A 26,565-nucleotide genomic window follows, 5' to 3' on the forward strand; every position below is an offset into this window, starting at 1 on the left:
GTTACAACATGCTTCACAATGGAACAGAAAACTTCAGAGGGGTTAATTCCCCCAGGCTTATTGGCTAATGCTGTTAGGGAATCACAGCATTTACTCTTTCATGTCAGTAGACAGAATAACAATGAAACTCAGAAATTGCTACATGGAGGAGAAGGAGAGGTAGAAATGAGAAAATACCGCGAGTGATACTGAGTGGAACAACGAAGTATTGAAAATTCAAATTCAACTTCTAAACAAAGATCACATTCATCTTTATATAACTTCCTCTTTGTAGCAGAAGCAGGTAGATCTGCTCTCTATGCAAGTGCAGAAATGAGAGAGTGGCATGGCTCTGTACATTACATTTAATTCCTGTCCTAAAACTGCAGAGTGACTCTTCCCATAGAATGACTTTGACTCTCCTCTGTTTGACATCCTGCTCATTTGTTGTCAACCTTCCCTTGCAGGGAGGACTTTTGCTCATTTGGACATGGCTGATCTAGTGGGACACTCAGAAGCCTCTTTGTCTTCCCAAGCTCTGCAGCGTACATCAAGTAGATCTGGAAGAAGTTTCCTTAAGCAAGTTGCTAGGTAAGTCTTAACTGACTATAGTTTTACAATCACTGCTTGAGGCTTTAGGTAGATTCCTCTTGAAAAAATGTGATTCTAAATCAAAATGCTGATTTGCTCCTCTTCCCCTCTCCCTTCCTCCTCTCAAGGACAGGCGTCCTCCTCCTCTGGGTAGTACAAATTCTGCCATGTGCTTTACCTGGGATGAGGATACAGGCAGCGGCAGTGGAGGAAAAGAAAAAGAGTAGAGAGATGGAAGAGGTTTATTATGATAAACTGATCCCTTGCTACAGTGATCCTGGTTCATATGGGTACTCACTTCAATAACCTGAGAAGCTCTTTCATGGCTGTGTGCTACATGCATGTCTAAAGAGAAAGCAGCAGCAGGCTGTGTACTCATACAGAAATAAAAGGACATTCAGTATTAGGTAGTATCCAATGCCAGTTGCACGTGCAAAATAACTTCAAGGGCTTAAAAATTTTTGTTCAATACTGAAACAGCAAAAAAGAGGGCAAGTGATACCAAAACACTTGTGTATGTCTGTGGTTGTGAGTAACCTGGCCTGAGATACTGAGACTTCACGTTCATGAGGATAAATTAGACTTCACGTCTAATCATGAGGATATGAATATGGACCCGTTGTTCTCCAGCCCTTTTTCCTTGATGACAATGTGACAACTTTTCTCCCCACATGTTGAATAACAGGGCGGTGCTGCTCTTCTCCATGTAAGAGGGATGGTTCAACATCTGCGTATTCATTTTCAAAGAGCTTTCAAGGATTCCTGTCAAAGAAGTCTTAAAAAAAAATCGCAACAGGATGAAAGAGGAAGTTCTTCCATGGATAGCTAACTAACAGATCAGAAACAAAAGGTAGCAGTAAACTGTTATTATTTTCTCAGTGGAGAAAGTGGAAGTCACTACTGGGGTCCCCTGGGAGTCTGAATATTTCTGCAATATCACATACAAGCCAAGGAGACATCACTTACATTGTGGTTTACACTTTGTCTACCTTAATGCATGCAGAAGCCTTGTGTAAACCAGTAACCCCATGCCCTTCCTCTGAATAAGAATGCAGGAGATTGAAGAAGAGTGAGTACATGATTCAGGGAGCAAGAAAAGACAGAAAGGGTAACCCAAGAAATGAACAGAAGAGAAACTCGCTGGCAGCGGGACCAATTGGGAATACTGGTCCTCGTGGAAGCCTTCTCCAGCTGATCTTAAAAGCTTATTCAAACCAAGAAAAAAGGAAATGGGATGCAGGAATGGGAGTCACTTGAAAAAAAAAAAAGAAGGGTGGTGCAGGAATGGGAGTCACTTATCTAAGCAAAAAAAGGTGTTAAATAGTTGTTGAGCCACAGGAAGATTATTGAATGAAGGGGTCCTGTAGTTTTCAGTAAGGCTCTTTTTTTCTAGCAAGGTACATCCTGAAACTGGCACTTGAGCAATACTTTAAGACAAAGAAAATACAATTACAAGAACAGATTCCCCCCCATCAACTTTTACTGAGCACTGTTTTGGAGGGGTGCATGTGTATGCAAAAAAACCCAAAACCAAACCCACAAAAAACCCCAACAAAACCAAAAATAACAGACACCAGGGACTGTACTTATGTGTTTTCTGAAAGTAAACAAAAGTATCTCTGCAAACCCATGAACAAGGAAGGAGGCAAAACAATTTAACAAACACTCCTATTAAATGCACTTTGATAGAAAGCTTAATTCTTTCTGAAGAAATCTACCAGGATACCACTGTAGCAGGACAAGTGGTTGAGATTATTTGAAATGAAGGCAGGAAGATCTTGTAGTGCCCTATGGCAATCCATCTGGGGAAGATTTCAAAATATCCAACACTTACTTTAATATAGTCTGTCCCAAAGGCAAAACTATTTGCTTTTCACAAGCATTTTTATGAGCTACATCTTAAAAGTAATCACTGGCAGAGATAATTTATTGTTAGCCAGAGAGGATATTGAAAGGCAGGGGAGCTATTAATCATCTATGCAGATATGGGTGAGATCCTGGCCCTATGGAAGTCAATAGTAAAATTCCCATTGACATCTGTGAAGCCAGGCTATTACTCTGTGTGCTGGAGGTTTAAGTGTTTGCTCTATCTATTAGGTCAAGTTTCTCGCTTGCATAATGCTGCTGATTTACACAGAGTTACATTACAGTTCAACCGAGGAAATATCTCCAGTTTGCTGAAATGAATGCTTTTCTGCAAGAGTCACTGCTTCTAACATTAATAATAGGAATTGTTTCTGCATTACAAGTCAGATGCAGGTATGCTGTAGAAGTCTAGATATAGAGGGGTATGGCCGCTCTTTGTAAAGAATTGTGAGGAGGCTGTGGTTCAGATCTTGTTGGTGAGACACTGTCACAGTGTCTTGCTGGCTAGTCCATCTGTATTTAATTCTGTTTACCTTAGTAGAAGCTCACAACAGAGCTGTCAACTATTATGCGCCAACAGCAAGTCCAATAATTTCTGAAATACTGACACTTGAAATGCTTACACAATTACATATGTACATTCAGAATAATCTATGCCTTTCATGTCAAGTGGGTACATGAGCCCCAAGAGTTAACTCTGCAGCAAAAAAAGCAAGCCAGAAAAGACTATACAGTTTTAAGCAAGTTATTCACTTTTCTGTTGGAGATGATGATATGTTTCATGGCAGATCACTTGGTGACATTACGCCGCTTAGATGTCATGATCAACACACTCTCACTTCTGCTCAATATTTAGATTCTTTGTGAAATGTGTTGCCAATACTTCATTCAGCTTTATCTCCTCTGCAGCCATAAAGGATGTGATCAAATTATTTCTACCTGCTTGTAGACAAAGTGCTCTGGAGGCATCATTTTTAGTCTCAGCCCAGGGGAACAGAAGTGATTAAACAACTGCTGTTTAAAAATAGCATCACACATCACCAACAGTCCATTGCGGAGTCAGCTGCAAACTAGCAGCAGCAAAGGTGTTTGTTTTTACCCTCTTCTGGGCTGCCATGGCAGCCAAAATATTCGCTTTCTCTGAATTGATTTGTTCTGAAATCCCAAGTATATTTGTTTTCCTGAGCAAATCCTTATGATTAATAATAGTAGGTGAGAGTTATTTTGTGTGCTTTATTTTAATGAATAAAATCCAGACAACAGGGAGGTTTGTGTTCAAACAAGGCTTGAACAAAATTCAGTGAGGGATTCTTGCTTTTCATGTGTCTTTTGTTTAGTGTTCAGGATTCAAACCTGTAGTACCATGCTCTAAATCCCTATATGGGAAAAGAGGGGTCTGACCCCAGTGATGGATTGAATCACTCTATCCAGAATATTTGGAACAGCTACATTTTCTTCAGAAGCATAGGGCTGATAGGAGGGACGATAGCCTTATCTATATATTTGTTTTCATGTATATTCAAAACAGGCTGAAAAGCCTGATCCCTCTTAATTAAATCATGAATAAATATGAGATTTCCTTCCTTTAAAGCCCAGCCTGCTGCCTGAGCTCAGACCTTACATACCAGGCAGAGTTTGATGCTGCAGGTTCAGTTTGCTGAACTCTGTTGTCAGCAGCTTGAGTGATATGTTCAAAGTGCAAGATCTGGTCCGGTGCATAGAGAATGAGATCTATTTAACAAAATCCTGGCAGCCTAGAGCCTTAAATTCAGATTTGAGAGACGCACTGGCCTCCTTCCCAGGGCTGTGGGATGTCAGCCCTGGCATTCAGCACTGTGATCCCACTTCCTGGGACCCACGTTCCTCATTACCACCTCAGGAAGAAGCGTATGCTCCTCTCCAAGGAGGCAGGCAGCACAAGGTGAAACCCCCAGTTTCGGGGCTCATCTGAGTTTCTTAAGGATGCAGCCTCGTTACATTTTTCCCTGGAGGAGTGAGCACACAGAGCAGCCAAGGAGCTGGGGCAGCAGGTCTGGCCCAGCATCAAAATCCACCAGGAGCACACCTAGACCTTGGAGGTTTTGGCATGCATTGCTCTCCCTACCCTTAGGTCCTACTCATGAGCTGCATTCTCTCTGTTGCCTGTCATACTGCAGCTGGCCACCCATCCATCCCAAATTCTGGAGGGGAGATGCTCCTGATTATAGAGCATATGTTGCCCTTCCCTGCGCAGTGCAGAAGGCAGCCAGCGGAAGCAGAGGTGGGTGGTGGATGGCATGGGAAGAAGTGGAGGGACAATCCAGGAAACGTGATCTGTGTTCAGCACGCAGAGAGGCATCAGTTGCAAAAAGCATCTTAATTACGGCAATTCAAGACAAGTAAAACTGCCTTCCTAATTTTGCAGAGTGCTGATAGGAAACACGCAACCCGCTAAGGCTGTAGCACAGATGGAGCTGGACTGCCAGCAATAAGGTCATTCAAGGGGGAATGTGGGTAGGGCAATGCCTACAGGGCAAGATCCTGCTCTTCCACTGGATGCTGGCTTTGCGCTAAAATTGTCAGGCATTGCCTTTGGTTGCCCCATTCATTTACCAGTTCCTCTGGGAGGGGAACCAATGAAAAGCATGCATTGCTGGATCAAATATTCTCCATTTGTCCAAGCTTTTTCAAAGAACAGCTGATTTCAGTGCCTGCATGGCTCTGTAAAGTAGCTGTGGAGGGGAAGGGCTGTGATGCTATGTTCCTCTGGCTTTTCCATGCAATGCACAAAAGCCTTTTCCACCTGTATCCCCAGAAGGGCATTATAAGCCAATATTCACATAGAGTTCCAGAGCACAGCAGTTTCCTTGGAGGAGAGTGACGTTTCCCAAGGGAAGTGACTAAACCTGATTTTCTAATCAAACAGCAGAAAGTTGTAAAGCAAACAGAGACTCAGATGCCAGCTTCTCATTACACTTCTTGGTGTGTTAACTCTCAGTAACGCTTGACCCATCCACGGGCTGCAGAAAGAAGGGCTGTGCTGCCTGTCTGCATTGCCCTCAGCTGTTGAAGACAATGCTCATCCTGCTGGGAGGATTTGTAGAGCTTGCCAGAAGCCTATAAATGCCAGCACCTGATTGAAGAAGACATGATGACAACCTGAAGAAAAGCACTGAATAAGGGTGTTAGCTCCCTTTTTGAAGTAGGTAAATGCACAATATGTGAATAGGTGTAATTTTGAAGTCAGACTATTCAACCCGTGCTCTGCCACTTGCTATACCAATTTCAGGCACCTTAAAACATGCTGTAGAATAAATGCACATATGGTGAAGTGTGAGCATGCATCTGTACAAATGCAATGTTTGGTAGAAAGGAAGGCAGGGAGTGGGGAGCTAGCTAAACATAGTTTTATGCTACGCTGAAATACTCAACACAGGGAAATCAAGGTCATACACTTTTTGTGTGCATTCTTCAAGTCCAGGCCAGATTTAATGGCTGAATTTTGAGTTATTTTCTCCCTCGTGGTTCTGTGTTAGAAATCTCACAAACTTGCAACAGATTATGTAATGGCTTTATTTTCATGTGCACAGAATCACTTCAATACTTTGAATCCCATCCCAACCGCCATCTCACTATTGTACTGTCGTGGTGTTTTCTACATTAAGTTGCATCCCTTAGACCAATTCAGGACACTCACTGCCAGCAACGCATTTCAAATAAGCTTTCAAAGTAATCAACAATATATCATTTATTTATGCATCCTTTTTATATCTAGCTTAACATTTAAGCATTAAGATTAGAAAAAAGTCTTTGAGTTTACTATTGCATTTCACTCTGCATAATTAAAAGTATGAATCTTTTTTTGTTTGATATATAAAACTCCTGTGATAGGGCATAATTAAGCTAACATTTCTGCTTTTAATACATCTTTATTCCTGTATTTTACTAAAGGGAGTGGAAAAAAGTAGATGTGTGCCATACAGTACTTCTTGCATTTTGGAATTCATAACCCTCATAGGACAATAGCATAAATGATGCATCATGAAGTTATGCATCATCTGCTGCACATACCTGACATTGACTGAAAAGCAGCTTTCCTGAATAATCCCTTTGCACGGTCAGACTGGAGGGGCTCTACTGCCCTAGGCAAAACTCCATCTTTACCAGTCACCTGTACAAACGGGTGCTGCGTGTTTTGCAGGAGCTGCTCTCAAGACTTTAAAGTTCACCCTTTTCCTGTCACCCAAGTTATAGCTGCTTTTCAGACGCAAGGCTGCTACTGTGGCTGTTTTGGCTGAAAATGGGATAAACATTAGTTCTGCGCTTTACCAGCTTTTTTCTTTCTTGTTTTTTTCTAAACTCTTCCCACCCCACTTCCTATTCTCAGTCCAGCAACATCCCTGCTATTATGGAAAAAAGATTTGAAGACTTGCCACCCCGCATAAATCAGCCCATCTGAACATGTCAGGCAACCAAAACTGGTCCTCATCACCTAAAGCAGAAACCATGAACTATTCAGCACTCACCTGAAATGCTGTCTTCACAACAGAGCAAAAGCAAAACAAGAGTGGTTTGCTGTATATATTGATGGGTGTTGCTTGACAATGGAGGAATTGCATTAAATTCAGAAATTTTTAACTTATAAAGTGTCTGGAAAGAAAAGAAAACTTTGACCCTTTTACAGGTTAGAAAAAGAAAAAGAGATCATAGAGAACAATATCTAAACCAAGCACCTAAGAAGGGTATCGAGAGAGTTATTTGGTGATGGAGAAGAAACTTATTAAATATGAGTTCCAGTAATAGCTTTCTATAGCAACCACAAAAATATGAGATCTGGGCAAAAGGAAAAAGAGAGAAAGATTTCTTTTGCCTCTGCTGATGAAGACAACAATTTTTCCTTGAATAAGGCTGGAGAAATATATCAAAAGCCATTATTCATAACATGCTCAACTGGGGGATATGAAAATACCTTACAATGTAATAAGCAGGTGTTTTATTCTTGCCCGGTATTCTCTCCTCTCCCACCTAATGATGGTGAAAAAAAATTGATTTAATTAGTAGTTTTACTTCCTTGCTGAATAAAAAGCATTTTATTGAGAGGGATTTGTATTTTGGACTTTGTTAGAAAGTCAGTACACACCTGTACAATCATATACTGAAGGCCTTAGATGAGAAGATTAAAATGTCCAATAATTTCAAGATAGAATTTGCACGTTCTGATCCTTAAATTGCAAAGATAGAGCCATACCTATGGCAATTATATGCTGTTTATTTACCAAACTAAAACATTATGGATGCAAAAAAGTGGATCCAGAAGAATAAAAACTCACAGCTCACCTAAATTAAACAGGAAAAATGTTTCTGCTTAAAGTCTAAAGACACTTAAGTAATAGCTCTGTTTTGAAATATCTTGTATATTCAGAGATATACTTGGTTTATTTTTGTGCTTCTTACAGACAAAACTTATTTACTTTGGGTCTAATGATCATTAGTTAACTTGTAATTCCCTGCAATCGTATTTTAAATTTCAGAGAAATTAATGTAAGGTATGAACAGAAAGATGAGAAAAAGGAAATTCTGAGTTCCAAACTTGAGCCTGCCACTTGCACAATGCTTTGCACTGATTACTTATAGCTCAGATATGCAAAATCTCTGTTGATCCTGACCTAATATGGATGGATCCTGCCAGCTTCTTTCAGCCTTTTCAATTTAGCACCTATTTTCATACTTTCCTATTGCTGTCCCAGCTTGTGCCCATTACTCACTTAGACCAACTGTTACTCAAGCCTAGAGAAAAAAGATTGCAGTCCTAACAAATTTGCTGCCATCTTACTCAGTCCTGTGTGCCATGATTTTGTGTAGATTCTTGTACTCTGTGTTTGTGCCGTGGTTTGCATCAGGTCTTGAGGTGCCAGTAGTAATAGATATGAATACTGTCAGTAATAATGAACAACACTCTACAGGGAAGAACAAGACTTCTTTTTTTCCTCGCCATTTGAATCTCTGCTGTAGCCAGAAGCACCAAAGGCTTCATTTTCCCATTGCAAATGTACCTGTCTCAGCTGAAAGGCAGCATTATGTAAGATTTATGTGATGGAATTATAAAGTATTATTTTTAGACATTTCCCTGGCATTACAACATTTCAGCCAAAATCTAAAGTTGTGTAAAAGAGCACTCAAAATCTAAACCTTAAAATGCAGTTTTAATAGCATCCTCAGCTTGGCAGCAACCCAGCATAGTACTGCTCCGCTCCTATATCAGTAAAAGCTGTAAACTATGTAAAGGCTGTGAGTAGGGAACACAGTCAGGAGGCACCTGTATATAAATACTGGTTTCTACTCTGCCCATCACAAATGCCAAGAACATCCCATTCACAGCTTCTACAGTCAATGCTTCAATCCTGTAAATAAGGCTTTAATGCACACCCTGCTACTGGAGTGCATTTATATACATGTCAAAACTGCTTTGATAGGTTTCTTTGGACCTGATAATCCAAGAATTACTAGATCTAAAGTGGCATGGGAGTTCTCATTAATTCCCAGCATCTATCTCTCACCTGAGAAATGCCAGGTGAAAAACTAGAGCCACCACAGCCTTGTTTCTCTCCTGTAAATACTCCCCGTTCTCTCAAAAAAGTTGAGAGGAGGGAAAAAAAAGACTGTTCGTTCAAATCTGAATTGCTCACAATTTTGTCCAGTTTATTCTGTGCCGCAGAATGTGCTTGGGTATCAGTTAGCCCATTCGTGCAGAAGTAATAGACTTACCTTTCAGTATGCAAGTGTTCATGAAGATTCTTAAACATCTCAAAATGACATCTTTTGGTTTGGGGTTTATTTTTTCTCTCATGGTTGTAGTCTTCCCTGTTATGTCTGTTAACACTTAATCAGAGTTATTTCCATGTATATCTGATAACTATTTACAGTATAAAGAATAAGAATTATGGGAGCAAGACATAGAACCAGAGTTCCTTTCTACCAGCCAACAGCCCGAGATACTAAACTAAGAAAACCATGTTCTCCCCCCTTCTGGTCCCCTGGCATGTTGAAATAGGAGACCTGGAGGCTGTCCCTCTGGACAGGCACACCCTGGCACAAGGCGGGAGGAGTTCACATCTCCTTAGAGTGGGTCTAGAAATGGTTCTTTTTTTCAGCAACTTACATTGTGTATGGGTTAGTAGTACCTCATCATCCATCTAGGTTTTAAAAGGAGAAAGCCCTACCTGGAAGCACAGCAATGGGCAGCTACCTTTACAAGATGACTCTGGGCTTCCTTGCAGGCAACATAGGTACCATGCTTTCAGCCTCAGCTAAGGACACTGAGCTCAGGACAGCAATGAGATTTTAGGCTCAGCTCTGTCATCAGTATTTCTTGTTGCAAATCAGAGCACATCCCTGTTCAGTGCATTGGCTTATTTGGTTCATACTTCTGAGGCATTCAACTTTTAGTCCAAGTTCCTAATACCCAGAGCTTTGGGTCCTGCTATTTCTGACCATTTTTAACTCTAGACTTAAGTGACTTGTGGCTGTTTAGTGAGATGCATTTGCATTTCTGCAGGTCATAGAGGGGTATCCTCCTGCTGAGCCATCTTCCCTCACCATCTCAGGAAGGCAGGCCTTCACATGTGAAACCATTTTATCTGAATGTCATTCTGCTCCTACATAATGGCTGCTCTGCCTACTGCAGTATAAAATTAACTTCAAGGTGAGAGTTTAAACTCTGTGCATCGTCACAAAAAGAACCCACCCCAAAGTTATCAAGAAGAAAATATTGTAAGAGATTATGCTGCAGAAAAATAGCTGCTGCTGCTCCTTCCATCCCATTTCTGATGCAATCTCATCTTGATTCAAGTAGCTCAAATTTGTTTAAAGGAATAAGATGAAATAATGTTGCAATAGCGATACGCAGTCATGATTGAAGTTACACTTCGTCTTCTGCCCATTAAGAGAACCTGGAAATGTTATTAAATTATTGCTTCATTAGCATGGATTCAATTTTATTGACATATTTTAAATTTATGCAAGGTCTTGCTACTATGGACCTTATAGATGTCACCCATTAATAGTAACATTAAATTCATGTAAGTCTGAATTTCAGGACAAGACCAAAACTATGGGATTCTGTTGGTAGAATGATGTTAAATTTAGAAGTAGGAAAAAGGGACCCACAGTCATTGCACATATTTTTAGTACTTTCCTGGACAGGATGAGTATGCACAAATGGAGAAAATAGGTTTGGTAATGGTGATTTTGAAAAACCACAACTGTAGTTTTACAGAATTACAGGAGACTGTACTGAGTGATATAGCTGAGTCAAATATAGCTCCCTACATAAAATGTTGTTAGTTTCTCTTGTCAGGCTGCTGATGCATGTATGCTACTCCATTTGGCATGAAGAGAAGCTGTGGGTGTCTTGCTGGAGTAATAGAGCCACAAGTGAATATGCTAGCAATTTTAGAATGATCGGTTTTATTCCCTTTCTCTTTAAAACTCTTTTTATAAAAGCTTTATGTTTCTTTGAACTATTTCAAAGTTGACTGTTAGGACAATAGGGTTTTTAATCTACCATCAACTCTATCCTTCATTCTTTCCCCCTTCCTCTCTTGTTTTTCCTGTCTATTAAGCACAGATTTCAGGATATTTTCTTTTACTTCTGTTTGTAGTGATTTTAGAGGAAACTCCAAGTCTGAATAATCTTACTCACTATGCTAATAATTTTGTATTCACACTGCAATGGACATTTAGAGTTACATCAAATTTATTTGCAATATCCAGTGATCTGTAAAATTCACCAGATTTGAAATGGAATACTGTGTTATTTTACGTATGTTGTCTTTGAACATTTTAACAACAGTAAGAAAAATCCAAACCCAAACCAATCAGTTGATTTATGAGTCATTATGAATACACGGAGGTTTCTTCCTTAGCTTTGATTTTCAAAGCCTTTCTGTTTTTACTCCAAAATATAATCCATATAATTTATAAGTTATTATAAAACAAGTGGTTAATAGATTTTTATTTTTCCTTCATTTAGTGTGAAATAGAGAACTGTGGGCTTAGGCCATTAAGCCATGATATCTGCTACATGAAAACTACAAATATCCTGAAGTTTCCAAAACAAATAACCCCAAACCTAAAGATTAGCTTAAAAAGTCAGAAATCAGCCTGAGGGAAGCTCAAGGAAATGAATAAAAATATCCAGAAGGAATTAGAATCAACACTAGAGAGACAGTAACTGGGCTGACTTTAGGCTAATTCACTCATCCACTGAAAGTCTCATGATTTGCAGGGTTGGGTGGGTTTTTTTTCAATGTGCTTAGACTTGTCTTCATTCTCATTCTTGGCCTTACTAGAGGGATGCCATTTAAGCGGTATATTTCCTACACTGCTTTTGCCCATTGCCAAAATATATACATGCATATATGTATGTATATGTATATTATATATATATATTTCCAAATGTATATGGAAAAGGCCTTCTTTTAAATGTAATACACCACAGGCAAACTACCGTAAGAAAAGTAATTACTGTCTGAGGTAGGCAGGTTGCAGTCCTGTGGTTATATATGACATTTCCCTGGCAATTGTGTGACACAGGAGCTAAAACTTTCACTTCAAATACAGTGCTAATGCCTCCTTCTTCACCATTAAAAAGCAAGTTATGATATTCTGCCTTTTTAGTACGGAAAAATGCATACTGGTACAGTGTGGCTAAATTCTGAACATTTAGCCCAAGGTAACACAAAAATAAATTCACTGACTTCAATAGAGTAATTTCAAATCTACATTGGAGTAACTGAAAATAAGCATTTTTCACTTGAACTCAACATTTTTTCTAACTGAATTGTTCAAGGAGATTCCATATTTTCACCCAACACCATTAGAGAGCTTTTTTCCCTCCTTTGAAAAAATAAAACCTTCCTTTGCTGTAATAACTGCCTAGATATTCACATGGTCAGCACAAATTACAGGGATGACTCTGGCAAAGAGAAATATATTTAAAGTCAACAGTCTCTTCTCAGATGTCAGTGGTCATATCAAGAAAGTAGACAAAATTATAAATTAGACTGAGAGGAAAAATAACACAAAAAAGTTTAGTTTGGTACTTCAAATAAAATAAGAACTCACCTTCCTGGGAAACTGTGGGCTATTTGTGTAGCTTCTGCATGACCAGAGGACCTGGTACTAGGTATATAGATACAGAGATACAGAGATAGATGTATGTGTGTGTGTGCGCCTCAATATGTGTGGAGCTTATGGGACTCCATAAAATAGAAAAAAAATATTGGCACAGCCTTAAATAAGAAATGAGATCCAAATTTTGGCCAACTTGGCCAAACTAATGGGAGAAGTTAGAGGCAGAAAAGGGATTTGTGCCTCATTTTTCTTAGTGTTGCACTGCTTTTCCAGAAAGCAATGATGAAGGGGGGCACTCTGTAGGACATCTCGAAACCTGTAAGAAGAAAAGGAAAAGGCAATGTTGAGAAAACTGAGCTGGAATTTATCCTTTGTAATTAAAGAGGATGTTTGTTTCCCAGATTGGTTCACAGTCACAACTTACAGTGTACACAGCTGGATTGTCCAGATAAAGTAGATTCAATGAAAGCCTCCATCTGAACTCCTAGCCATTCAAATTACCACATTTCTTCAGGTTCTCCTGTGAAGCAGTATCATACCAATGCAGACTAACATAGTTTGGCCTCTGGAGTGCACAGGAGCTTTCAGAATGATTATGAGCCAATATTTCTACTCCTAAGGTCTGTGAAGAGTCAGGGTGCTTATCAGCTTAGGTGATGCTATGATTGCAAAAGAACAAAAAGATCTGCAAGTCCGCACCTTTTAACCAGAAAGTACCTCTTAAAAGCATTACAGTTGCTGGTAGAAGTAAACATATCTATTTTAATCCATTCTCAGATTTTTTGAGTTGTGTAGTGGAATGTATAATATTATATCTGGCCATAATGGTAGAATGAAAGGCAAGCAAAATGGTAGGATATTTTTCTGCTGGAGTTTTTACTACTGGAGAGGTTACAGTATCAACAAATCTTCTCAATGGTATGGCCTCACCTGTAATTATGTCTTCAATTTTGGTTATTTCATACAATGTGTAACACTAATAAAGGGATATACTGGGCAAAGATGCAAACTGTAAAAAAGAAAAACCTTTAGATAATTTTAGTTTTACATGTGGATAGATATAAAATAGTAAGATGGTTTAACTTGTGCAGAAATGATAAAAAAAAAAACAGTAAATAACATACTAAGTGCTGTATATTACTTACCAGGAGGTAAACTCTGAGATCATATAAACTTTTCTAATGTAAGAGAGATAAAACATTCAATAAAACTGAAAGCTCTTTCCTTTCAAACACGTAAGAAAACATAAAATTATACATCTTCTCTCCCACCTTCTTCTCACACTATTAACCTCTGGAGCTCAATGTTAGTCACTGTTGGGATTCTAAAGGATAAGGGTTTGTATAGATAGTAAGAGTATCTACCATCAAATGTACAGCGACAACTTCATAAGATGCTCACACTTAGGGAATTAGCCAGTCACGTACTGGTCACTGAACCCCTGTGGGTAGGAATTATTTCATGTTTCATGGAATTCAGTTCTTCTGTTACAAAATTTCCAACTTTTTTCCTCTCTAGCACTGTCTCTCACTGGAGGTCATCAGGACATTATCTTTGCAGATGGGAGGAAACACACAAATAAAGAGGAGGTAAGATGCAATGTTTGTTTGCGTTTGGTCTTGGCACTGTATTTACACAGTCTCTTTGGCTTGCACACAAGCAGATGGGTCATTCACTACTCTCCAAAATACATCATGCTATATTCCCTGCAAATAATCTCATGTGAAATCATCCCCAGGTGAAATTATTCTCTATCTACCTGCTGGTTTTGCTGTCAAGCCTAATGTGTGCTGCAAGCAGGGGTCTGGGGAATAAACATCCTGTAAACACTTCTAAAAGGCAGGGCAGGGAGGAGGAGGATAGTTCATGTAGTTAAACAGCACTTGCTATTGAATCATTTCCCAGTTTTCAGAAGCTTTTAGTTACCATGGTTCAATATGACACGATATATATACCAGGTATATACCAGGTCACGTCAGGCAAAGAAATGTCGTGTCAGTACTAGCAACATCTGAATGGGGAATAATTTCCTAATGTTGTGTAATGAAGTGTTAGGTCGCTGGTGCAGCACGAGGAGTCTGGTGCCACAATGACGTTGACATTACCTTTTCCTGCCATAGGGGGAAATGGAGCCGTGGCAGCCGTGGGGTTGCAGGTTTCCCCTCCTTCTCTTGTCAGCTCTGTGGGACTCATGCCCAGCAGGAGCTGTTGCCGGAGCAGCTGCCTGCTCCGCACAGGAGAGGGGGCAGATGCAGGAACATCTGCAGAAATGCATAAATCTCCTAGAGCAAGCGCCAAGGGGCAGTCCTCTTTGCTGGAGAGGCCTGCACATAATTTATTTTCATTCACGGTCTTTTCCTTTCATGCTAGCAGATAAGTAATCTTCTTCTTCTCAACTACATCCTTAATTATAGTAGACAGAAGATTATTTACCACACTGCGATTTCTTTCAGATCCATTAGTTTGCTCAATGTACAGCTAACCATGGCATTACTTTCCTTTGACTGTGTTATTGTGAAAGGGTTTGCTAAGACGCAAAAGCAACATGTCAGTGTAAGAACACTCAAAACGTGGCATTTTAAAGGGTTAGAGAGGAAAAATAACAATATACCTTGAATTTGCACAAGCCACCCCACAGGACCATCAGAAGACTTTAGTAAGAATAATTGACATCATAATCTTGGAAAGCACTTTTGAAATGGGACTATATTAAGTTTATTAGCATATAACAGAACTATATAATAGGTCAAGTCATTAACTGGAATATTGTTATAGATTGAAAAGTGAGCCTGATGGAAAAAAAAATCCATTATTTTTACTTTTATTTCAATAGTCAAATGTCTGTTATAAAATGTGTCTTGAAATATTTGAAGATGGATTTTTAATCCATTCAAAGTAGACACCTTCAGCACCAGTAAGCTGGTTACTTTCATGTATTTCCATGCTCTTATCTATAGCCTTAATGGTTAAAAAGAAAAAAAAAAGTTTTGTTCACGTTTTTCATTTTAAAGGAAATGCTTTTCACATGATTCCCGAAAGTGGGGCTTTTCAGCCAGCAACTATGAGAGTTCACATTCCATATCAAGCAACAAAAGATGGATAGAGTGGGCAAGGAGTACCCAGGCAGTGTACAGAGGTAAACAGATTATTTCAAAAGGCCAGAGCAGAGTGGGGTAGGAGGAAGAGGAGTGTGAGAGGAGTGTCGAGCACTCGGCCTTTGCTGAGTTATGTCATAAGGTGAATAAAGGAAGAAGGACGGTGGCTCCATAGGTTCTGCTTGTGCTGTGACATGCTCCCAACATCAATTCCCCTTCAAACCTGGCAATCGGATTGGTTTTTTTCAACCCCATTGATATTTTCAAGACAACTTCTGAATGTGTTAAAAACTCAAAAAAATCCCTCAACATACCAATAAGACCTCCTCACCTTATACACTTTAAAATTATAAAAAGGAAGCTGAAACAATTTTTGCAACCTCAGGAGCCTGTTCTCCAAGCAAGGCTTCTTTCTGGTGCCCCTAGACATCTCACAAGATTATTCCCAGGCTTTGGAAGAGCATTAAGGTCTTTTCACATAACCTCTGACTAGTGTTGAGTTTTACCCTTAGGAGAAACAGTACAAGCAGTTTATCTGTTTCACCTCCCAGCTGGGCTGCAGGGACACTCCCCTGCATTTCTCCAACTCACAGCAATCCACTCCATCCTATGTTCTTACTATCAGCAGAGGAAACCTGTGAAGGGAGGAAGTTTTATCTCTCTGGGAGGCACACACAGGCATCCTTAGAAAGAGAGCACATCCCTGAATGTTGTGGCATGCTGCAATGCAAGAAACATCCTGAGGCTTTCCCTAGTATCAGCATCGACTTTCCTTCATTAATTGTTTCTTTTTTTTCCCTTTCCAATGCTGAAAGAAATGCTTGCACAAATTATAATATTTTTTTTTTTGTAAACCCAGTAAAAGGCACCTATATTTAAACACCAGATCTTGTTTGTGGCAGTAGTTCAGGTTATAGATTACTTACTGGGGCAGCGAAATTAATGAAATCTCTGCTGCTTAGTGTACTAATAACAGGAATATGGCCAAAGGGAAAGTGCAGTTTGAATGAAAAAAAAGAATAACATTCAGTTACAGTAACAATTGTGTTATATATTTTTACATTGATTTAAAATTCACTGTTTCTTTAGGTCCCCACACATTCAATTCTCTGCCTGCTGTTACCCCAGGATCTGAGTTTTAACAAGCCTTTCAGATGAATGCTGCATTCCTGCTTTTTACAAACACTATTTCAGACTTCAAAAACTCAGGGACATGTTCTTGTAGTGTCTTACCTTCATCTAACTTTTTAAAGCTCTTCTTTGTGACTGTGATGACTAGCAGCAGAGAATTTAAAAACCATAACCTAAGATTCCAGAAGATTTCATAGTAAAGAATAGTATTGCTTGTAAATTCTGGTGCAGGGTACAGTTAGGCTTTGTAATACTCTATTCAATATTTTTGTTTGCAGTCTGGTAAAGTCATTAAGGAGACTCCAGGTGATTTTTGCACCTATCTCAAGCCTGTGTACATTAGCTATCTGTATGAGTGGCCAACTTCACTCAGTTTGTCCTGGATCCCCTGATCTTATGCAGTAGTTTATAATTACTGATTCATTGGTTAAGTTGAATCTACATCTAAACTCAGTTCTTCGAGCATCTTAATTGAGAGAGTAAAAAAAAAAAAAAAAAGGAATTGAAAATCTATTTGAAGCAACAGCTGGTGTTAAAACCTCGAGGACAATTTTCAGACAGGGTTTTAAGAAAAAATACTCTTGTGTTATAGCTGGCTTGTGATTTTCTTTTTCAAAATACAGCTTACTTTTCAAACATGTCTTTCTTTGATAAGCCTCAGAGCACTAGTGTTAGAAGACATCCTGAATCAACATATCTGTCAGTGATTTTATTTTAAATGAAGCAAATAAATTAAAGATCAAAATGAGTATTGGAATAATACAACACATTTCTTCACATGAGGGAGCGACCTCATTTGCCACTCTGCTTTACAGAGGCGATGTGCCAGCAATGCTAATAAAGTGCGATCAATTCATATGCTTTCTCAGTTAAATACTGTTGACTTCAAGGAATGACATGTCTTAAATTGTATAGTACTGTATGATATGTGATATACACACAGACACACAACACTCCATGAGATATAGTGCTTGCCTACTCCGTACAGAATTGACCCAGGAGTGGGGTGGAGCGTGGTGCCAGAGCTACAGCTCTTAGCAGAGTGATGCTTCAGCTTTGTCCAGAACTGGGTTCCTATACTCAGAAATGTAAGGATCAAAATATTGCATTATGACTCATGAAAGGAAACCTCATGCCCATCGGATTCTGCCCCATGATCATCCAGGCAAAATAATATGTGGCTGCAAAATGTGCATGAATGCAAGTTTCCCCTGATTTTTATCTGTTCAACACATGAATCTGGAGCAGGGGAGCGGGGGGCAGATGATGACATGGGTTTCAGTGTGAGCTGGGAGTTTTGGGCTCCCAGTTACTAGCCCACACTAGATTGTTTGTCTTTGCTCTTGTTACTAGCAGTCACTTCTAAATTAGAGTTGACCTGGGTACTTCTTTACAGAAATCCTAACAGCATTTCTATGTAAACACCCATCTCGTATTTGTATCCTGCTCCCACCTTTGTAAAGTAAAATAATAATGCTCCCTTTCTTCGTATGGTATAATGAAGTTTAATACATTACAGATAGTGAGGCACTAGTTGCTATAGTAATGTACTATTTAAATAACTAAGAAAAAAAAAAAAACAAACACCGAGAGAAGTATTTCAACAAATGCAGTTTGTTGAGGGCTACTTGTTTTCCATTAAATATCTTTGGGATGGTGAACACAACACGTGGAAAGTCTCCAAGAGGCTGTTCAGGAAAGGAGCCTGGTGAGGCCAATGCAGTGCCCAGTGGTAGCAAACACTAAGCACAAAGAAGGCTTTCCCATCCTACACACATCCAGGCTTGGCTGTGTGCTGGGGAGGCAACAGCTATGGGGGGTGAATTGTCCAACTGATACCCTCAGCCTGGGAGTAGTACCTGTGGCTACCCCTTCACAGACCAACCAGGGTTCATGGTTTGTTTTAGGAAGGGCCAGCAGTCACATCCAGCACCTGTGAAACACGCAGTTGGTTTGATCGTTTGCGCAGATGCAGAAGCCTGCAGTGCAGCTCCCTTCCCAGTCAGAAGCCCTTAAACTCTCTGCTGCTAGATTAAACTGTCTTTGGAAAATACCTCTGGTCCTCAGATCAGAAACCCACGAGTAGCTTGTAGTGCAATGGTTAAGGGACTATACTGTGGGGCTGGAAATGTGGGCTTGAACTTTCTCTGGCAGAAGGTGAAATTAAATATATATTCTTCATTTCTTGGGCAAACGCTGTAAGAAATAGCTAACATATATAACACATAAGCACTACTACCAATCATGCTCTCAAGGGCCAAGTTTTAAAAATAAAGTGACTTCATCTGTATTCCTCACATGTTTGTTGGCTGTGATCTGTGAACAGCTATTAGATCAAATTCCTCTAGAGATTTAGGAAAAAGAAGGCTGATTTCTGAGCCCTGATCAGCCTGACAGGTGAAGTAGTCATCACCTTGCCGAGAGGGGAGAGGCTTTGGGCAGCAGAGGAGGCCAAACCCTACATGCCCAGGGAGGTACCCAGCAGCCAGAAGGACATTTTGAGCAAAAAAGACACATTTGAGGCACCTGCATATTTTTTAGATCTTGTCCACAGTAACACTGAGTCATTTCCTAAGTCAGGCCACAAGTGGAAGATGAAAACTAGAAGTCTACCCCATTCTGTAAAGATGCTTCTCAGTCATGAAGGCAAAGGTAATTATTTTCATTCTATTTCTGATCATGATGCATCAAAGATGAATATGACAAGGAAAATTATGGGTGTTTATGAACATGTTAAAAGTTGTGTATTTTCTAATTTGGCTTTCATAGGGAAGGATATTTTTTTTGTATATAATGAGATGTTCCATTCCTCTGTAAAATTATGGTTTTTTTAAAATGCCCCCAAGTAGAAATGAAGAAAATAAGTGAAAATGTATCTTGGTAATAGGTCAAATGCAAAATGTGTAACTTTCAAACCAATCCTTAAAGCTAGTGAATCTCTTGTTGAAATCAATGGGAGCTGAGATGGCTGACTGAGCAGAAGCTGGGAAAAATAACAGTTTGTTGCTTCTCTTCAGTGAAGATAAGTCAGGTCAGTCCACCATGACCTCAGCATCTAGCAGACTTGATATTTAATGGCTTATTTTACATATGGGCAATGGTCTTCTAACCTTGACTCTGGCATGCACCAAATTTCACTAACAGCATTACTGATGAAAGAAAAAAATTACAGTATAGTCAGGCAGGAATTTTTTGTTTCATTTTTTTTAACAGGATGTTTTAATGAGGAAATTCTGACTCACTGTAGTAAAGCGAAGTGTTTCATGGAAAACTACCAGGTTTAAGAAACTTTTGCCTGAAATGTTTTACAAATTGAGGGTGAAAATTCTGATTCTGATCATGTAGAGAGAAACCTACCTCTAGAAATAAGTGTCCATTTTTATCTGATGCAAACTAAAAACTTCAACCCAACCTTCCCCAAATATCATATGAGCATGTATGCCCTTTGGGGTATAGTCTCATTCTTTTTTTTCTATTCCTAAATAGCATTTATGCAAAGAGGAACCACTGTGATAAAGTTTTTCTGAACAATCTGTTATGGTCCCTACCTGGGAGAAGGATCATGTCATTGTCTGCAGTCAAGTAGTTAAGTCAGCCTTCTTTCCACACCCTTACCCCTCTATTTTTTCAAAACTTAATTCTTCATCTGTGAAAAGTAGACTCAGCCAGGAGGACAGCACAGGAATATGTAATAGGCTGGCAGGCACCAGTCTGCAGGAGCAGCCCCAGACTGAAATCCCTGAACCAGACAAGGCAAGAGCCGAACTTGGCTTGGGCACACCTTAGGTGAATCCCTCCAGCAATGAGATTTTTATAATTTTGCTTTATGGTGAAAAATTCTGAAACCTCCTGGCTATACCTCACCTCAGAATAGGACTTTTGTAATCTGAAAATGTTTTATGGGATGAGGAAATTACTTCCTGTCTTACGCTACTTTTCAAATTGGACCCAAAGTACCATTATTGAATAATTTTTAGGTTGCCCTGGCTGGTAACTGCATTGACTCCATCATGATGAAGCTTTTATACCTTTAAAAAAAAAAAAATTGGCAGTAATTGCCTGAATAAACTGAAGGGAATTTCAGGCCTTGAATACTCCTATATTCAGCGAACTGTTCGACATTTTTTTAAGTGTTCTGCGGGTATTAATTAGTTAGGAAAAAGCATGAACACTTTACTCACATTCTGAAATATCTAATCATGCAAAGAGTCATATTGATCTCTTTTTAGCATCTTAAACAAACAGTTAACAAAAGAGCCTCAATTATTTTATGGTCCTTCACGTCAAGCAAGTGTTCTCCCTGTTTTAGAAGAAAGTGTTTGAAACATCATGGGGTAAAATTAAATTATTTGACCGAGACCACAGAAAGGCACTTTCAAAGCTGAAATCATAAAGCAGTAGACCTTACTTAAATCACCTCCACAGAGGTTTAAGCTACAGTGTTACGCTTGTCATTGTAAAAAAAAGCCCAAATGATGTACAAAGTCAGCTGCAGTCACTCAGCTAATAAGTGTAATCTGTTAAACTGCTGTAACTCAGACATGTTTGATTATGGGCACAGCAGCGGTTGCTCTAATGCTTTTTAGCTGGTGGGGTTCTTGGCAAAAATACTTGCAATGGACATGTGCATTTGTGTGCATGCAGCAGAGGTTTGAGTGAATGGCATTGTACAAAACAAAAGCACTGTAAATGATTAAATTTTAAGATAATTTGAGCAAGATGAGAATATTTAGTTATATTTGGGAAAACAGAAGGAGGCATTTCTTTGTAAATGTCCTTGCAACCTCCTTCTCTGTGGTGCTTTTTGTGGGTAGTCGGAGTTGCCACATGCCCATCTCTGCAAGGTTGGGGCAGCCCATGCAATCCCCTCTGAGAGCTGGTGCTTGGTGCATGAAGGCACCCAGATCCACTAATGCATTCACAGAACTTGTGTTCCAACAGAAAACTTTATTGTAAAAAAGAGAGTTCAAAAGCACAATTGCATAATGAATTTGTACAACTGGCCACACAGATAAATGCAGGATATGGAAGGGAGGACCCTGCTCCCTCCCAGGTAAGAGCTCAGGCTGAGTTCAACACCCACCTCTCTAATTCATGCCCTCAGAAATCTTACCAAGCTATGTTTTTTCATGAAGCGAGGAAGATAGCAGGAGACAGGGGACGGCTCGTGTCTGCCCCAGTTTTACCAGGGGTGAAATGACTCATAGCTGATAGACTCTAAGAAAAGTAAGGTGTGTAAGGTTGTATTTTTCAAAATTTCAGAAACTTGAGAGCTAATTTTAGCTGTAATTGGTAAATTTGAGCTATAGCAATCACTGTACATAGAAGAAAATCGTTTTTTTTTTTAAATTGAAATTATACTTGACCTTTCTAGGATCTGTATGTCAAAGGCAAGGTATTGGAACTACTAGTTCATGGGCTTGGTGGATAGCTATGTGAGTGTGAGTTTGTGTGGCTATAAACTGACAAAAAACTTACAAAACTTCAGGATTTAATGAAATATAATTATTATTCAAAATACATCATTACTGAAAATGTATGAAATTCCTTATTATTTTGGGTAACGCACTTCTGCTTTTGAAAAGTACTTGGGAAGATACGGAGAGTATACATCTACTGTCATCCCTCATGCCTCCCACCTGCAAAGGGGGGAAGATAAAAGCTGGCATGATAACACAGAAGAGACTAGTCTGGGTACTTTTCTGACCAAAATGCAATCTTCTTCCTTCTGGAATATTGTGGATCAATTTTATGCTGAATTTAAGTATCTGCAGAATCATAGGCTTAATATAGATAATGTATTTTGAAAATTTTTCTTGATTTAATTTCCTGGCACTCTTTCGCTATTGTACACTGTAGGCTTTGTTACATAACAAGCTCTAGATGATAGATAAAGATAATATTATAATGAAATGTGAATTAACACTAATTCAATTTGGTGGGTTTTGGAGATGATGACTATTGATATATGGATTTTCTTATTCCAAAGAAATATACAGTCAATAGCACTAAAATTGGGATTGATCAAATGAATTGTCTTATTCATGTATGCAACTGCTTTCACAACTCATAATTTTCCCAAAGATTCATAAATTTTAAGGTTAACAGTTATCATAATAACTTAGCGTCTGTCTACATTATTGTGGCTGCAGTTAGAATCAGCAATTTAGCTCAGACTTTATCATGGTTTCCAGTGACCAGCAGAAATGTTCTGAGGAAGGCAGGAGTGCGCAGGCGGGGCTGGAGAAGACCATGAAAACCAGTGAATTCAGGGAGTAACAAGCAGTTATGCCGGCCACTGAGCTGACCAGCTCAGCCCTGTGTCACATTGACTGCAACGTTGCCAAGCTGTAAAATATGACCTCCTGCATAATGCATAACAAAGATCAAAAAAATGTGGAAGATCAAATACATGTGACAGCATGAGTCTAGCTGTTTTGTTGAACGTCTTTGATATGCATGGTGACAAATTTCTCTCTTTAATGTATCAGAAATTGTAGCCAAGCCAATAAAACAAAACCAAACCAAACCAAACCCCAAAAAAATCCCAACAACAAAAAAGCCCAGCAACAACTTTTGGTAGCTGATTTTGTGAATGGCTTTTTTGTTTTTGGTACCACTGACACTGGAAAGTAAACTTAATTCCCGGGTTAGTATGCACATGAAAGGAAAACTTACAAAAGAAAAAAAAAAAAGAAATTGTGTCTAATTAACCAGTTGTCACAACATATTGCATGGTACATTCATACTTTAAAAAGGTTCAAAGCCATTTAAAGAAAGCATTTATCTATGACGAAAAAAACATAGTTAAATCTAACTGTATCAGCTGCAAGAGTAGATTATGAATAAAAGATCTTATATGCCGTTTATGGTGTCTTCAAACAGGGAGTGCAAAAATGTGTTTCTAAGGTGGCAGAACAATGTATTTCAAATTCAGGATACTTTCCAAGGTCCTCTAAAGTCAGATTTTAAATAATTCCTCTAGAACCTGACTCCTCCTTGAGTCACTGTGGTAAAATGCAATAAAAAAATGAAAAATATATTAGCACTTAATGGTCCAGTTAAGAACAACAACACACAAAGCAAGAGAAGCATGTTATGATCAAAGGAACTGAAACATTTCCATTAAAAAGACTATGCCTCCAGCATCTTCTGGGATGGAGAATGAAGGAGGCGAAAGAAGAGAAAACTCAAACTGGTTTACTTGATTTTCTCCAAGCAGAACCCAAACAACTTTTTCAGCACAATACCACAACAAAAAAACCCCTTTGTTTTCTCAGAGCTCCATATGGTGAGAGACTCCAGAAAAGGCGAAGCTTTCCACCCCCATCCATAGCGTATGTGCACCATATTATTTACATGAATCTTCATCCGCAGATGACTTCAGCGATTACTTAGGAGTCATTAAAAATGTAAGCAAACTCCAAATTGATTCAATGATGACATTAAATGCATCTGTGAAATTATTAATTCGGTCCAATTGATGCACCATCTTGAATTCAGCTCCTGAGATTCAGTGATGTAGTGCTGTCAGTAGCCATGCTGTCCTTGTTCAGGGCTCTCAGGCTGGGCATCCCTTTTGGCTTGCCCTTTTTGACTGACAGGAGCCTGGGAATGGTTAATGGGAAAAGGACAGCTGATGAGCTGAACTCAGCTCCCCATGCCTGCAGTGGCTCGGTGCTCAGCGGTGAGCTGCAGATGTTGCAACATCTGGCTTGGGAGTGGGTGCGTGTGGTGCCACCACTGCAGCACTGCAGTGCAGGAGGTGCTGGCTTTGGACAGAAAATCTGTGTAAGTGATATTGTCCACACAGCCCTATTTCTTCCTTTTTCCCAATGGATGGGGCCAGAGAGCTAACTGGCTTCTGAAAATGAGGCAGTTCTGCTGCTGGCTTACCAGCATAAGGTTGGAAAAGAGGAGGAACATGGGGCTTACATACACTTTTTATCTTTGAAGATACATTTTTTCATGCCTCTCCTCATCCAAATCGTTTCCTGTTTTTTGGATGATTTCCCAAAGTTGTCACGACAGAGGAAAGGCTTGAAAGGGATTTAAATTATGAGAGTTTTTTTGCCATCAATGCAGGGTTGTCATTCAGTAGGTAAGGGGAAAGTATAAGACACTTGTGAGGGAACTGGGAAGGCAGTTAATATTGAGGGGATAGGAAACAAGATAAAAAGTATTTAATCTGTAACAGATGTCCCCATCTTTTTATTTACAATGGACTATATCCTAAAATGTAAAAAATATGCCAAACCGATAGCTGAGAGGAAGGCTGTAGGTAATTTCAAGTTGAATGACTTACAAGAAGAAAGGCAAAACTCTGGTTGCTCCAGCAGTTGTCCTTCCCTTCCCTTCCCTTCCCTTCCCTTCCCTTCCCTTCCCTTCCCTTCCCTTCCCTTCCCTTCCCTTCCCTTCCCTTCCCTTCCCTTCCCTTCCCTTCCCTTCCCTTCCCTTCCCTTCCCTTCCCTTCCCTTCCCTTCCCTTCCCTTCCCTTCCCTTCCCTTCCCTTCCCTTCCCTTCCCTTCCCTTCCCTTCCCTTCCCTTCCTTAATAGCAGCCCACAATGGATATCTGTGTTCAGTCTTATATAGGTACAATTCACTTGAGGTCTTGTTTAAACCTGGTCACCTCTGTTGCTGAGGTGAGACTGTTATTACCCCATCTCAGCTGATCCACCACGCTCTCCGCTGATGTTCACAGCCTGTGTTATGATGGAGAGATGTTTGCACCAAATAATCACTGGTAGCCAGCCTTGCAGAAAGGGAAAGGGGGAAGAATTTCATAGCTAAAATTACTTTCCCTCTCTTTGAAATGGATCCCATCAAATCAGTGTTGTGAGAGGTAAAAGAGTTCGGGTGGCCTTTCAGTGTCACTGAACAAATTGTTACTGTTCTTTGTGGTAAAATGACAATGCCATTTCCAGAGCTCTCAGTCAAAGAAACATCATTCCCAGACACTGAATCCTGATTGTTAAATGTCTATTTTATTTTGAGGTAAGTTGTTGACAGTGAATAGATAAGATACCAAATAGGGTAATTAGGTTAGTAAAAGATGTGTCTTAAAACTGTAACATTTCCACAAGCGGAGGGAAAGATATATCAAGCTTTTGTCAGACTGTCATGATCTCTTTTGATCTGGCTATAGGAAAAGACCACCTAGTTGATTCTACTCTCTCCAAACAAAAAAGAACATCCCTGGTGCTGGGCGCAGAACCCCAGCTGTAAATGCAGCCCCTCCCCCCCCCCCCCCCCCCCCCCCCCCAATTTATGCATGCACTTAGTGGCTGTATCTGCTTTAGCCTGCAGTGATGACTAGGAGCAGGTCATAGCGGAGCAGTTGGTGCACATGTAAATCAATCTGAATTGAGGTGGAGGGTTTGGTGCAGAATGAAGCTGGACCAGAAGAGGTTGATTCCTAGTGCTGCCAAAGCCTCTGTGGCCAGTCCTGGCCAGCCAGTGCACCCCGAGTCCCATGGGTGCTCACTCATTTTGAGTCCCACTTGAACGTGCAGCTAGAGACACTCTTGAGATCAAATTTTAGATTAGTTGAATACTTACTCACTGAAACTGATTATGAGTATAGGGTGATTATAGTAATTTTTACATCTCTGAAGACATTTTAAATGTCTCTGATGAGTGCATATCCCTTTACCCCCAAAAGGGAGACACTAGGAATCAGTGAACACTTCGCAATGTTGAAGGTGTTCTCTTTTGTAGTCTCGTTTTCGACAAAGGCTTCAATGCACTTTTGTTTCACACAGATGTTGAAAGGATTAAATACAAACAAGG

This window comes from Falco peregrinus, chromosome 8 (genome assembly GCF_023634155.1).
Source record: "Falco peregrinus isolate bFalPer1 chromosome 8, bFalPer1.pri, whole genome shotgun sequence".
In the NCBI taxonomy this organism is placed as follows: domain Eukaryota; kingdom Metazoa; phylum Chordata; class Aves; order Falconiformes; family Falconidae; genus Falco; species Falco peregrinus.